The sequence below is a fragment of the Mus musculus genome, chromosome 1 (assembly GCF_000001635.26).
Source record: "Mus musculus strain C57BL/6J chromosome 1, GRCm38.p6 C57BL/6J".
Taxonomy (NCBI): domain Eukaryota; kingdom Metazoa; phylum Chordata; class Mammalia; order Rodentia; family Muridae; genus Mus; species Mus musculus.
In genome coordinates, this window is record NC_000067.6 from 190,986,796 (window position 1) to 191,002,718 (window position 15,923).

General features: G+C 47.1%; 1 long non-coding RNA gene and 1 pseudogene across 2 annotated transcripts; one reads left to right on the forward strand and one right to left on the reverse strand.

The window, feature by feature from the left end:
* Window positions 1-5,875: 5,875 nt before the first annotated feature.
* Gm31373 lies at window positions 5,876-7,690 on the forward strand. Of its 2 annotated transcripts, none has more exons than XR_373864.3 (2): window positions 5,876-5,935; window positions 7,185-7,690. It is a non-coding gene; the product is annotated as a predicted gene, 31373 (long non-coding RNA). The 2 variants fall into 2 exon arrangements; XR_373865.4 differs by lacking the exon at window positions 5,876-5,935 and adding an exon at window positions 5,970-6,112.
* A 4,750-nt stretch (window positions 7,691-12,440) lies between these two features.
* Window positions 12,441-15,056, reverse strand: Gm8407 (annotated as a pseudogene).
* Between the last annotated feature and the right edge of the window lie 867 nt (window positions 15,057-15,923).

The window sequence follows — 15,923 nt, forward strand, 5'->3', positions numbered from 1 at the left end:
TAATGCCCAGAGTAATTATACTAATTTAATAACAAAAGGAAAGGCATATCAGCTGCAAGAAGCAATCCTGAGATGAAGTCTCTTTGGGACTCTTGCCTCATAGAGCTCACCCGCCACAGAACATAAAATGTCTGCCTCCAGGAATGAAGGCAGACCTCCAGGAAGGCCACCTGATAGTCTTAGCCTATCCTACATGGCTCCTGACAGGACAGTGCCCTTTAGCATATGTGAAGCCATCTTGCTGGCCCCCCTCCTTGCTTTTTATGTGCGTTACATCAAACACTGAAATAACAGTTCTCATAAAAGTCTTTGAGAAAATTAAAAAAGAATAAACGGCTTGTATATAAAGTGATGACGACCGTCAAGTATCAGAACTGGACTCAAACACAGACTCTCTTAATCTAATTTCCCCCCTCCCCTCCTCTCACTTAGGGTGATTTGTGATTGTATTAGGATTCTCTAAAGGAACAATCAATAGGATGTACACACACACACACACACACACACACCACATCACATATTAAGTGAGCCTGTGTTAAAATAGCAACAGCAGCTGAATCACACCTGAGAGGCTGAGAATCTGGACGTTTCCGGGTTCTTGGGGCTGTGAGCCTCAGCAGTCTCCATCTGGAGAGCCACGGGTCTTTATTTAGTTCACTACTACATCCTGGAAACATTGGTTCTGATGTCAATGCAACCGGGGAAACCAGCTCATTGAAAGGGAAGGCCAATAAGAAAAAGGCACATCGGCTTCTACCATGCCCTTTCTATCTGGGCTGCCACCAGAAGCTGCAGCCACAGCCACAGCCACAGCCACAGCCACAGCCACAGCCACAGCCACAGCCACAGCCACAGTCCCAGCCGCAACCATGGCCACGGAGAGTCTTCCCCCAGTGATCAAGGCAGTCAACACAGTTTGTCAGGTAAAACTCTACCCACTTCCTCCTGTAATAAAGAGTTGTGGCAATTTGACAGCAAAACTAATCATAATATTGATTTTGCTGCCTCAGTCTCTGACGTAGCTCTTTTGTTCACTTTCAGTGTCGGGGCTCAAATCCAGTGGGCTCTTTTTCCTGAATCCAGTGGGCTGCGTCCCAGACCTTTCTTCTCTGTTACGGTCTGTGTACATGTGTATGAGGGTGCGCTTGCCAACAAACACATGTGGAGGCCAGAGGCTGATGTTGAGACCAATTGCTGCTCCATTTTATTTTTGAAATTACATATTTACTTGTGGTTCGCACACATGCCTTGGGAGTGTGGAGGTCAGAGGATAATTTTCACAAATCGGTTTTCTCTTTCCACCAAAGTGGGGAGAGGGCGATGTCCTAGGACTTGAACTTGGATCACTGGAATTAGCTGCAAGCACCCTCAGAAGATTTACTGTGCCATTTCTCTGCCCTCCCACCCCCCATATTTTATTTTTTGAGTGTCTCTCCCAGAAACTGGTACTCGTCGTTTCAGCTGGACTGAGCACCAATTCCCCACTCACCAGCACAGGGGCTACACGTAGACTAGCCTGGCCTCAACGCCTAGAAATCTGCAGCCTTGGCCTCCCCAGGATTAAAGGCATATGTCCCATATCTGGCTCACCTGGTGTCTCACATTGCTCCTGGGCATCTGGCTCTGGTCCTCCTCTTGTTCAGCAAGTACTTCATCCGATTTCCCAGCAGGACATCTCCACGGCACCCCACTCCTTTTGCTTTATCTTAGCGAGAGAGAGAGAGAGAGAGAGAGAGAGAGAGAGAGAGAGAGAGAGAATAGACACTAATCACAGACATTTCCTGGCTGTCCTCATCAAAGGGTTATGTTGCTCCTCACACCTGAGGCTCAGCACTAAAAGGCAACAACACTCAAAACAAAACCCACTGTTTACTTCTGCGACTTGTCCCTTGTGTGTGGGCTGCTGGAGGGGGGGGCATGAAGGAGAGTCAGAAAACTAAAACAGGAGACTAGGACAAAGACAGAGGTGGGTCCCCAAAACCTGCAGGCAGCACCCGGGTCCCTGACACCAGTCTTTGTAGGGTCCAGCATTGTAAGGTGCTTTGAGGACATTTGGCTAGAAAGAACAAACACAGACTTTCTTGGATGCCCAGGGAAGAGGGTCACCTACTGTAAAAGGACTGCCTTCTGTTACAATGGCCACCTGTGAGGAGCCTGCTGACCTGTCCCCACTCTGTGCTAATGGCTCTGTGCCCATCTCTCCCTTGGGAAGCAGCCCTCTTGCAATCACAGGTCACCTGGACTAACAGCGGCATTGCATCTCACCAAACCCTCAGAAATGGAAAACCCTGTGAGCTGAAGTTTCATTTAGGGCAGGCAAGATGGCTCAGTAGGTAAAAGAGCTTGCTGCCAAGCATGACAACCTGGCTTTGATCCTGAGGACCCACACAATTAGAGAGAGCTGACTCCCAAAAGTTGTCCTCTGACCTAAACACAATACATACATTCATACATACATACATACATACATACATCATAGGACTTTTAAAGTGTATTTGATCGCACGTGATGACTCACATCTGTAATTCCAGCACTTAGGGGGTTTGAGCAAATCTAGGATATGTAGAAAGACCCAGCATCATAGAAGAAAAAGAAATGTACTAAATACCCCTAACCTATCAAATATCCACCCAGCTTACCTCAAACAAGCTCAGAACACTTTCTGAGCCTGCAGCCGGGCAGAAGCACCCCACACAAAGCCTGTTTGTAGTCGACTTAGCCAACTGTGAATGTTTCCTCTTTTGAAAACTAGTCCAATAGCACCCGACTCACACACGTTCACAGAGAACTCGGTTAGATGGTACACCAGCAAGCAGCTGGCACCTCATCCTTAGCCAGATCTTGGAGATACTGTGGTCATGAGCCCTCCTAGACAGCTGCCGTCCGCCTGTGTACTTGACCATCAGTTTCACTGTCACATGCTTAAAAGAGAAGGAATTTTTTAAAAGCTGCTAATGGACCGGAGAAATGGCTCAGTCATTAAGAGCAGTGTCTGCTCATCCAGAGATCCCACCTTCTATTCCCAGTACCCACAGCATAGCCTACAATGGTCTGTAACTCCAGTTCTAAGGGCTCTGATGCCCTCTTCTGGCCTCTGTGGGTACCAGGCACAAAAGTGGAGCATGGGCTTACAGGTAAGCAAAATACCCACACAGATTAAAAGAAAAAAGTTAAATGATAAAACTTGATCTTTAAAAGGTTTTGGTGTCTAGTTATTGTACATAGTTATGGGTTATATAAAGAATTCCTCGTGAAGTGTACTGGCACCATTGACCTGCCCATCCATCCCCTCTCCTTACAGCCTGCCCAATGGTTCCCTTCCTCCCTCCCAAGCAACTCCATTTCCACTTTCATGTCATATATAAGACTAGAATGGTCCCATTCCAGCTGATGCTAATGAGGGTCCAGACTCTCCAACAGCCCTCAGCATGCTCAAGGGTCCTGGAGTGTGTGTGTGTGGGGGGGGGAATTGTTGAACCAATGATGGTGAATCTTATCTTCTCTCCCAGGATCTTTATTGGAGTGTGTTGTTGTTGTTGTTGTTGTGGTGGTGGTGGTGGTGGCAGCTTACTCGTGTGTTTGTTGCAGGATATTTGATCACACTGTAAACCCTGAGATTGTGTTATTTACTGAAAAAAAAAAAAACTTTTCTAGTTGTGTTGTGGTTTAGCCTTAACACTCACCTTTAATCCCTCTGGCTGGAATACAGACACATTTAGTACACACGTTTAAGCCCAAACAATGAAGGTAAAATTAGTTTGTAGATGGAAGCACCGGTGTTTGAAAGTGATGTCTAATTGGGTGGCAGACAAAGTGATGAATCAGAGAAAGATTTGACAGAATAGGATACGCCCAACTCTCAGGAGAACAGAGAGGAAAGGGAAGCTACCCAAGGGTCAGTGCAGAGAGGAGGAGGAGGGGAAGGAGGAGGCAGTTTTTACCTGGAGAATTGTACAGAGACGGGTTGAAGAGAAAGAATAAGCTAGACATGGGTGAAGACAGAGCAAGCCAGAGAATGAGAAGGAGCCAGAAGATTAGAACAGATTGCTAGAGTTAGGATGAGGTCAAGCAGAGCACATCAGGAGAGGCCAAGAGAGAGAGAGAGAAGCCAGAGAGAATCAGCCTGGGCAGGAGTTTGAGCCAGAACAGCTGAGTTGAACCAGCCAGAGTTCATAAAGAACTAAAAGGGTGAGCTTATTCAGCAGTAAGTCTCAGGGGGTGAAAACATTCTAGGCCTAGATTAGACTGTACGGAGGCTAGAAGCTTCCTGGACCAGGCCTAGGTTTGCAGACTGAGTCAGTAAGCCTCTGAGACGACAATTACATCAGGCAAATAAAAGTTATCGTTACAGGGTTTGTCTGTTTGGGGGTTTTGTTTGTTTTTAAATAAAAGAAAGCAGCATATTTGTTTTCCAGAAGCCATGGCTCAAGTGTGCTGTTTACTATCTGTCAGGGAACCACCCTCTAGGGCTGGCCCTCCCTCAGAGCTGGCCAGGAGTTACCAGCTAAGAGAAAAGGCAGGATGACAGTCAAGGATGCCCACATCTTGCTAGGGAGCAGCTTAAGGCAGTAGAGACGAAGTGCCAAGGACTAAACAGGAGGAGAATGAGTGGGTCGAGGGTCAGCTAAAGTGGAGGAAGGCGGGCCAGGAACAATCCGGCAAGGCTGAGGAGGGTCGGCAGTAGAAGGCATTGGGACAGGAGCAGAGTGTCCCTAAAAAAAACACAGCAAATCAGAGCTGTGTCTGTAAAGTCAGGACTGTCCGAAACTGAAGGAGAAAGTCCCGGGGAGGCTGCATTCTCTGCTGAATTAAAACTAAAACCAAAACCACCAGGCAGAACGAGGAGATGTTGATAGGATGAGATTCAGAACCAGGGTCTTAAACTGCATTTTCTGAACAGGTCATGAAGCTGCCACGCATATTAGGGCTTCCTGGGTGGGTAGGGTGCTCAGCTCTGTCACTGAGTTGCTGCTGAATCCTGGCCATGCCCTCACCCCTCTCAGGGATTTGGGCTACAAAATGAGGGTGAATCAGGTCCCTAATGCTACACTTGTGTTTTACAACAGAACCATCTGAAAGAAAGAAAAAAAAAGTCTCAATGTCCAGGCTATAGCCTGTGGCCATGAAATCAAAATTGTCAGGGATGGGATTCACACTCAGTATTGAAGCCAGTTAAGTTTGGGGCCCAGAGACCTGTGTGGTCTCTAAAGGTCTCAACCAGCCCTGTGGTCCATAGAGCCTTAGGGAAATGAGAGGGGTCACTGGGGCCAGTCATCATGAGAGACAAGACAGGGACCAGACACTATCCCTAGAGTCACAACAGTAAATTAATTGGGATTTTCAAGTGGGCAGCAGCTTACTGCCCATTCTGGCAAGTTGTTTTTCTGTTTTAGTCATTACATCGTTGTTTCCTGAGCACCTACTATGTGCCTGATGCTGTACTAGGTACTAAGGATCCAACAGTACACAGATCAGGTATCAGCTTTCGACTCCTGGGACAGCCCTGGAACCAAGAGGCTGCAGTCGAGAGAGAGTAAGGACCTATGGTGAGGACCTACCGACCGTGAGATCTCCACACTCTGTTCCTCTAACATTTGGATTGAGCAAATAATTCTAGGATTATTGATCCCAAACAAATCCAGTGTGTCTTCCCAGCTGGAGTGCAGCTGTCACCTGGCGACTGGCCTGTTTGGGAAACAGTAAAGATCAGACATCTTCCTCCCCTAGAGACTTTCAGGACGGGGCCTTGAGCACAGCACAGGCCCATCTTCCTGAACAGTGCGTGGTGGGCGTGAAGCAAGCTTGCTCAGCTAAGGGTGACAGAGAGACCGTCCAGAGTGGAACGGGTACTCAGAATCTTTCTCATTTCCGGTCAGAGAGGCGGCCACATCCGGTCAGAGATGCTGTGGATGTGTTGAAGGTGGGGCAGATTCAGGTAGGTCCTGAATCGTAATGGCTTTTTTTTTTTTCCTTGTGGGCGTCGGGGGAAGTGTTTTGCTTCGTGTATTCATTCTAGCGCCAGGGGTACCACCCTCTTCAAGATGTGGCTCCGGAGGCAGCTCAAGTGGCGCATGGCTCTTGAGTCCAGTTTGCACTGCAGACCCTGGGAAAGGTAGGTGCCCAGAAGTGTGAAGGGGCCTCTCGACCTTCTGGCTTCCGTCTCCCTATTTCAGGAACTCAGTACTAGAGGTAGCCGTCCTGTCTGGGATGACACCCTCCTCCTCCGTGACCTTCTCCTGTTACTTCTCTCCTCTTTCTGCTCTCTCTCCATGGCGTCTGCCCACTACTGAGGCCTCCTGTGTGAAAGAACGCTTGATTGTTTAGCCTCTGAGCCCTTAGGTGGAGCGTCCTCTTGGGATCCAGAGATGAGGACTGTCAATAAAGGGAGTTGTAGGCAGATGAAAGAATGTACCTCTTCCTGTGAGAATCTAGGGTAGGAGAGACTGCAGGGCCATCAGCTCCTACCTGAGCAGCAGTGGCCACTTTACCCAAGAACCGGTTAGAAATGCAAGCATTCAGTTCTGGCCCAGGTCACAGAGGCAGACGCTCACTCAATCCAGAAAGGTGAGTAGCCTGCCGGAAGACAGAGCAGAAGTGCCCGTTTCGCTGCGCTTCCATCTCAGAGACAGATCCCCACTGGGGATAGAAAAGTATTTCTCGCTGCCACCTCGTGCCCTAGGAGGAAGGACAGTCCCATCCCTGGTTCTGGGATCTGAGTTGGGGGTGCAGAGGCAAGACTAGGCAATGAGCTCTGTAAGGGAGTAGGAGAGCCACAGAGCCCAGAGTCGGGCACACAGGTCTGCCTAGAGGGTACGTTTTAAAGATCTGAACTGGAGTCAGATCTAAACCCATATACCCAAAGCCTGTTTCCGGGATTGTGAAACAACTGTGCTCCGTCTCAGGAGCCAGGTGCAGCGGGCTGTGATGGCCACATAGGGTCAGACTCCAAAATGCTGCCTCTATCCTCAGTGGGACTTGCTTGGCCTCTGTCAGGGACATGTGGCCCCTGGGGAAATGAATAGGCAGGGTAGGTGCAGAAGGGGTGAAAGTGAGGTGGTCCTTCAGGGCACAGTCTTCTTCCTCCCTCCTAGTTGTGTACCACACAGTGGGGTGGAACCCTGGGCTCAAGGAGTGGAGAGGGTCCAGAGACAGAGGGGTACCTGCTCTCTTCCCTCTGTGCTCAGGTACAACAGGAGGACCACATGCTGTCACTGTCGATTTTCACTGGAGAGTCTGGACGCTCCAAGGTGGATACCTGCCCTGTCCTGATGGCCTGAGGAGAGGGACCTGGAAAGCAGTGTCTCTGAGGCATGCTGCTCTGAAGACAACTCCACGTGACCACCTTTAAAGCACTCCCAACAGGCAGATGGCGAGACTCAGCTCAAAGTCATACCCTCGTAAGAGACAAACAGTTATCCTAGGATCTAAAACCAAAGCTTGGAATCTACTCAAAATGTCACATGCTATTCTCTCTTCTTCTGAAGACGTCATCCAGTTGGGCCTGTCAATCACCTGGCCAGGAACCCACCTGCTCCTCCCCACACTACCTACCTGCTCCTCTCCACACTACCTGCTCCTCCCCACACCAGGAAAGCTGATTGACCTGAAGCCATGCTAGGAGGATGGGCAGAATAACTATCCCTTTAATGAGTGTACTTTCTCTAGTCTTAATTCAGGAAATGTGACTCTTCGTTGTCTATCTTTTTACATCTCTGTCTTTTGGGTCCTGGCCCAAAGCCTGAGTGTGCTTTCCCCGACACTCTGGACTTTCTTGCTCTTTCTTTGAAGCCCTCCCTCCGCCTCCTCTACCTTTTCTAATCTATTTCTGTCCCAGCAGCTGCCAGGCCTTACAGCTTCCCAACCCTGTTGTTTGTCTCCTAAACTCTCAATTTTTCTGGTTCGTTTTTTAAACTCATAAGTGAGACTAGGAACCCAAACCCACAAAGAAACTCCTGGGCTCCCTGATAACACTTGGAGCTTGCTCCTGCTTCATCGAAAAACCCTGATGCTGATCCCTGACTTCCACATGCACATACACACATGCATGTGCAGATGAACATATATACATGTGCACAGCACAGAGTGCAGGAGGGGAGACGAGGCAGAGGCAGGCAGAGGCAGAGGCAGAGGCAGAGGCAGAGAGGCAGAGAAAGGAGATGTATTCTGTGTGGCCATATTGGGAAGAAGAACAAGAAAGGTCAGGTGACGCCCTTAGCCAGTCTTCCGGGAGAAGATGTACGCATAACTAAATAGCCAGGGTCAAGATGTGCTCCACCCCCCCCCCCATTGCTGACCCACCATTGTCTCAGTTCCAGTGATTCTTCAAGCAAGTGGCCAGACCTTTGTGAAATCCCTGTCTTGGAAACACCCTGACTGGTACCAGAGCCTCAACCTTTCCTTTCTCCAGCATTAGACTTTAACTTTGTGAGGAGGTTCATTGTTTCAATAGTCTGACAGCTGAAGGGAGGGACACAGAGTCTCTTTAGACTATTTCTTTCTTGTCAGGACAATTATAGGATAGATGGTGTCCCTAAAGGGGCAAGAAACAGTTCAGCCATCAGGAGTCCTGGCTATGATACCCAGCCATCTGAGCCCAACAGACTAGGCTACAGATACCCCACTGTGTCCAGAGTCCACCACATGGACAAATTACTGAAGACTTAAGAGAGTTCTAAACATATCTCTTCACAAGCAGGCATGAACACAAACACAAGCAAAGTTTCAGCAATGTTCTGTCCTCAAAGGGTGGACGGAACATTAGCTTGGGACTCTGACTTGGGAGTAGCTAGCCACGGTTCACTGGGCTTTTCCTTCTTGAAAGATCCGGAGGGCAAATTAGAGACTCATTATCGTGACTGGCTGTCGTCATAACCGGAAGGTCACAGAGCTCTCTCCACTTGGCTAATCACTGACTCGGATCCCTGCTGCTAGCCTGGAGGATGGGGTGGGTGTAGAAGAGGGGCAGCTTCCAGGCCAACTTGGGCAGCTGTCCAAACCTGGCATCAATCCAGCTCCTACTTGAAGCTGCCTCTGTGGGATAATAGGATAGATCAGTGCCTGATGCTGCTGGCCCGAAGCTGGGGCTACTACTGGCCACTATTACACAAGGCTGACCCAACAGTCCCTCTCTCAGGAGCTCCCAAGACTGGGACCCTTGTCTGACTTCCTGCCTTTATGACTATACAACATGTAGCAAAGTGGGGACCCACTTTTTTGCCCAGTGGTTCTCAATAAGTAAGAATCCAAAAGAAGAAGAAAACTGAGATAGGCTCTCATACATCCCAGCCTCCGGCTCAGTTGAGGATGACCTTGAACTTGTGGTCTTTCTGCCTCCACCTACTAAATGCTAGGTAGGTTATAATTGTGCACTACCATACCCAGTTTATGAGATGCTGAGGAACAAACCCAGGCTTTCCTGCATGCTAGGAAAGCACTCTACCAACTGAGCTACACCCCAGCCTTCCAAAGTTTTTCTTTTTTTAATGAGAGGCATTAGGGGTTACATGTGCCAAAAGATGGAAGTGGTGGTACCAGAAAATAGTCCAGGTGCATATGCCCAGTGTTTAGTTGCTGTTAGGCTGGGGACTGAGAGGCAGGCGATACTAAAGAGGAACCCATGGAGATTTGGTTCCTTACGCTGCTACCAGCTCCAGCCTGGAGTGCATCTGAGGCCGAGGTCATAAAGGAACCCACACTGCACCACAGTCGGTCTCCAGCTCAAGGCCAGGAGCACTGTCTCATCCAACCTTCTGGGTGATTCAAGGCAGAGACAGAGACAGGCTCATTCCTCTAGCAGGGACTCCAAGATTTTAGAGGTGGCTTGCCCTTTCTTTGTGTCAATACACTTCTCTCCTCAAACAGTTCAGAACACGACCAGTAGAGGCTGTGCTTTCCCAACTGCTGAAGTGAGAATGGCTAGCCATGCTTTTCTGAAAGACTTTTTTCTGTCTTGGAAAAGTTGTATGTAGTTGCAGTTCTGACAGATGGATTTCAGATCCAATGTGTCTGGCCTCACCGTCTCCTACTGGATAGTAGGACTATCTTTTGTTGTTCTGTTTTGTCTTTTGGGGCTTTTGTTTTTGTTTTGTTTTCAAGACAGGGTTTCTCTGTATAACAGCCCTGCTGTCCTGGAACTTGCTTCATAGACCAGGTTAGCCTCAAACTCACAGAGTGCTGGGATTAAAGGTGTGTGCCACCATGTTCAGCGTGTATATCTGAGAGCCACAAGCATGCAGTGCCCACAGAGGCCAGAAAAGGATGTTCTGTCCTCTGAGACTGGAGCTGTGAGCCACGATGTAGATTCCGAGAATTGAACCCAGGTCCTCTGGAAAGCAGATAATACTCTTACCTGCTAAGCCATCTCTCCAGTCCTGACAGTAGGGCTATCTATCTGAGCGTTATTGCTTTGGCCCACACGGATCACCTGGATCACACTTGAGGCGGTTACCTGCCTTTCCTGTCTCATTGAATTGGAAAGCTAAGAAAAGGTCTTTATAGTATTTTGTTTCATTTTAAGAAATGTTTAAGAAATGCAGGTTCAAGAGGGACACTGAAATGAATTGCTGGGAGTAAAGAGTTTATTAAAGCATCATGAGCAGAGAGATAGATAACAGTATGACAGGAACTCTGAGGACAAGAAGCAGGGTCCTGAGGCACACATGTGTGGGAATCTCTCTGTCTCTCTCCGTCTCTCTCTCTCTATGTCTCTGTCTCTCTCTGTGTTTCTCTCTCTGTGTGTTTCTCTCTGTCTCTGTCTCTGTCTCTGTCTGTCTCTCTCTCTCTCTCTCCCTCTCTCCCTCTGTCTTGATATTTTGAGACAGGGTTTCTCTATGTAGCCCTGGCTGTCTCAGAACTTGCTTTGTAGACCAGGCTAGCCTCAGACTCACAAAAATCCACCCACCTCTGCCTCTAAGTGTTAGGATTAGGGTTATGCACCACCATGCCTGGCTTCAGTTTTTTCTTTAGTCCTGTGTTATGGGTTATACAACAATCGTAAGAACCATTATTTCCGGATCACAAGAGGACCTAAGCTTTGTTCCTTTGCTGCCCAGGTCCCTTGGCCACCATCTCCTGAGTGCATGTGTCACCAGGTCTTCTGAATTTGTTTTGTGCATCTTGTGTGACATATATGGAAATGGCTAGATACTGTGGTCTATTTATTAGCAGCTATTATAAACAAGAACAGATTAATACGCTACAACACCATGCCTCTCAAATCAGCCAGACTGCTTCTTACATGTGGATATCACCACAAGAGCACAGTGGGCCAGCATCACTGAGAGGCAGTTATATGCCTTCTGCAGAAAAATAATCCTCACAAGTTAGTAATATTAATTTAAAAAAAAGGATCAGGTTTCAAGACTCAGGCTCCCTAATGTTTTCATAACACATTTTATGGTATACTGGGGAGTGCTTAAGAAGCAGCCGAGGCAGGAAGATGACACAGCATCATGAGGCTACCCAGTGACTCACAGTATCAAGTGTTACATACATATGACCAGTCAGCTTCACAAGACTAAACAAAGTGCCTGAGAAGACTAATCCTGTGGCTCTATGTCTATCATCTGAGGTTTGTGATGGAATCATCTGGGCTCCAAAGGATATATGTGGGCCCTTTCATTCCAGTTTGGCTACCTTCAGCATGTGAAGCCCCTCTCTTGAGATGGCTCCACTTCCTACATGCCTCTCTCCTAAGGTATGTGCCATGGTTTTGGCATCTCCAGTATTCTGTGATCTCCATGCTACTTAGGCATCATCTTGACCTCACAGAATGGCTTCCATGGCCTCCATGCAGGGATTACAACTCCACCACACATCAACTAGCCTTTGCGGCTCTCTGAAACCATGGATCAGCTCTTGTGAGCCTCTCAACCTGAGTCTTTCATGCTTGGGAAAAAAAAAAAAAACAGTATCAAGGGGACAGTGATGTCAACATTGTTGCCATCTTGTGATGGAGCCTGATCCACTTTGACCTACAGAAGCAGGAAGTACGAAGCATGCTGTGTGTGTTGTCTCTGGAGGAGACATTTTCCTAGGGGGTTGCTTTCCAGGAGTAAGGAACCCCTTCCACCTTCTAAGCTGAGCTTTCTCTTTTAAAATGAATACGTATCTTTATAAGTTGCAGCCTTAGCCGAGTGGCATCTTCTGTTGAGGCCTACTTGTCCCAGTGCGAGGCATAGGGTTTATCTTTAACAATTACAGACTCTTATTTAGCATTCATATTGGTTGCAAATTTAAACTTTCTTTTTCTTCACCAAACTGCATATTTTTTAAATTATTATTTTTATTTATTTATTTATTTATTTATTTATTCTTTGCCCAACTTTTTGATTTTTTTCTACTGTGGGCCTGGATATATTTAAATTTAGCCTGACACAAAATTTCAGGGCATGGTAAGAACAAAGCTAAAATTTTGGACAGAATATACCAAGAATCATGTCTAGTTTTGTTCTCCAAAAAATTCTTTATTCCTCTTTGAAACCTCATAAATTTCTGCATTTGTCTCAACCTGGTGTTCCAAACCCCTGCCAGAACGACACACTAAGCTATCTTTTCAGTATTCAAAGGGTTTTTTAGCTCCAAATCCCAAACTCTTCTACATTCTTGCTGTAAACCAGTTCCAAAGACCTGAGAACCACATAGTCAGGTTCATCACAGTAGCAACCCCACTCCTGGTACCAATTGTACATCTTAGTTATATTTCCTATTGGTGTGCAAAATATCTTGACAAAAGCAACTTAAGGGAGAAAAGGTTTATTTGGGTTCACAGTTTGAGGGTACAGACCATCATAGCAGCTCTGGTAGCAAGAGTTTAAGATAACTGATTACATTGTATCAGCAATGAAGAAGCAGAGAATGGGGCCTGGAGAAATGGTTCTGCAGTTAAAAGAACTGGCTGCTCTTCCAGAGGTCCTGAGTTCAATTCCCAGCAAGCACATGGTGGCTCACAACCATCTGTAATGGGGTCTGATGCCCTCTGCTGGTGTGCAGGTGTACATACAGAACTCACATACATTAAACAAACAAGAAAATAAATCTTAGCAGAGTGCTGAATACTTACCCAGCCGGCTTTCTCTTGTTTGTGCAGCCCAGGACCATCGGCCAAGGAATGCTGACACCCATATATTTAAAATGGTCTTCCCTTCCATATCAGTTAACCTGATCAAGATAACCCTTCATAGGTATCTCCAGATGTTTGTCTCTTTGGTGATTGTAGTGTAGAATCTGTCAGGTTAACACTCAACATAACTTAATGAGCAGAGAGATCATGGCAAGCAGAGCATGAGGCAGCTGATCACACTGCATCCACAGCCAGGAAGCAGGGGAATAGACATGCTGACATTCAGCTCACTTATTCCTGTAATTCAGTCTGGGACCTGACTCATCAGTGGTGCTACCCACATCTGAGTGAATCTTTCATCTTCAGTTCAGCATTTCTGGGAACAGCATCACATATATACCCAGAGGTGTGTTTCCTCAGTGATGGGTAAGTCCATTCCAGTCAACAAAGAGTTGACATCACAATTCCACTCCCTAGCATCTTGACACCCAAACACATCCCTTTATTTACTTAGGTTTGAGAGGAATATATACATATATATACACACACATATATATACACATATGTATATATATACACATACATATAAATACACACAGAGACCTTAACTTCTTTTTTATCACGTTCTTCAACTTCATTCAATTACATTTATTAGCAATATCCCAGAAGTATATAACATATTCAAAAAATAATTTCATGCTATCAAAAGATGTTCACTTTACTCTACTGTTTGTCTTCATTCCAGGCCACGTAGACAAGCGACCAGAACCATGTGAAAACAAACAACGGTAACAGTTGCAGCATAAGAATAGCTGTCTCTACTGGGCGTCCTGAGGGTACCTTCAAATATATAAGATTCAGTTGTAAAATACAACCCAATAGGAACTGTGACAGTTAAAGCTGTGCACAACAGGCATGGCTTCAGGGTTGAAGCTAAGGCTGAAGCATGTCCAATATTCACTTTACCAAGTCATTCAATGTGTGGTAGCGGCAGCAGATGCCAGGTAGTTTGCAGGGCTCTGGGAGGGTGACAGTACTTGGCAGGTCGCCCACCCAGAGCCTTGCATTTCTGATGCTTCAGGCACACACCACCAAACCCAGTCTCCACTGTGCTGGGACTAAGTGACGTTTTAATGCAAGATACATGAGTCCTCTATCAACTTAGTTACAGTCCCCACCCCAAATGCTTTGCTTTGAATAATAGCATTCTATCCTTGTACCCTATCATCTTATAATGCAAAATGCATTTAATCCATCTCTAAAAGTCTCCATAGTTCTATTTATTTTTCTTTTTTTTTTCTTTTTTTGGTTTTTCGAGACAGGGTTTCTCTGTGTAGCCCTGGCTATCCTGGAACTCATTTTGTAGACCAGGCTGGCCTCGAACTCAGAAATCTGCCTACCTCTGCCTCCCAAGTGCTGGGACCAAAGGCTTGCGCCACCACTGCCCAGCTCCATAGTTCTTTAACAGCCTTTACACTTTCAAAAGTCTAAACTCTTTTCTGAGATTTAATACTATCTCCCCCCACACACACACACCAGGGTCCAAACATGAATCTTTATTGGCTTTGGCTATTTCAGGGGGATGAAGTGGGAGCCATGGGTGGTACCAATACCAGACTTCATCGGCTTGTAGGGGATGGAGAACTCATCCAGGTAGTAGCCGATCAACTCGGTTTGATCTCCACCTGGTTGAAAGGTCTTGCTGTTGTACATGCCCACCATGCTGCCTACCATCTCTGGCAGCATGATCATGCCCCTCAGGTGCGTCTTCACCACCTCGGGCTTCTCCAGGGGTGGTGCCTCCTTCTTGGCCTTTCTCAAGTGCCTGAGTAGTGAGCGCTGCTTCCGAAGCAGGCCACAGTTCAGGTACTGCTTCTGGCAGGTGCTGTCTTAACTGTTTCAGCTGCTCACAGGACATGTCCAGCAGCTGGTCCAGGTACACGCCACCATAAGTTAACTTGCAGAAGGTTCACTTCTTCTGCTCTACTTCAACCATCTTGGTGGTTGCTTGAAAAAGGAAGTGTTGGCTGCATCTGCCTAATACTACCTTTTAACTGAGCCCTCTAAAATCACAAACAAGTTACATACATCTGTGCTGCAATGGAATCAACACCTCCATTCCAAAAAGGAGAACTAAGGACCTCGTTGTAAGGAAAGACTAAGGCAAGCCCATAGCCCGGAAGGGAAAGCAGCAATCCTGAAGCTCTGTGTTCAGCATCTGAGGCTAGTGACAGAATCATCTGGCCTCTAAAGGACTTGGGAAGCTCTGCCTCTCTCTTGAGTCAACTTGATCCTGGCCTACAACTTTCCCTGGCAGAAATCCCGTGGCTCTGGCATCTGTAATATCCTGGGCTCTCCACTGCAATTGAGGCTTCCTTTGAGTCTCATTCAGTGGCCTCACAGGATCTTCTCATGGCCTCTGACTCGGTCACACACTGTCTTAGGTCAGTGGCTGTCTGGACACACAAGACTCCACAACTCTCTCAGTCTTAAATTCTTCATACCTATAAAACCAGAACCACGGGGACAGCAGTACAAAATTCTACAGCCAGCAGAGGGCGTAGGCCCCACTGGACTACAGCTGCACCATGTTCCATATGCTGACCCTGGGGAAATACTGGCCTAGGCAGTTTTGTTTGTTTGTTTGTTTTTAATTTCATTTTTAAAATGAATTAACTTTGTCCTGACAATCTCTGACTCCCTGGAACCACAGTCGCAGCCGCTTCTGTATGATGACGCTGGGGAAAGCTTGCTTAGGGAGTTGCTCTCTAGGAGCAGGCAAGACCCAAGGCTCTGGGCTTAGCTGGGCGCAGCGTTGACCTCCAGGCTTCACTGCCACTGCGCGGAGCAGAGAGGATGCCTT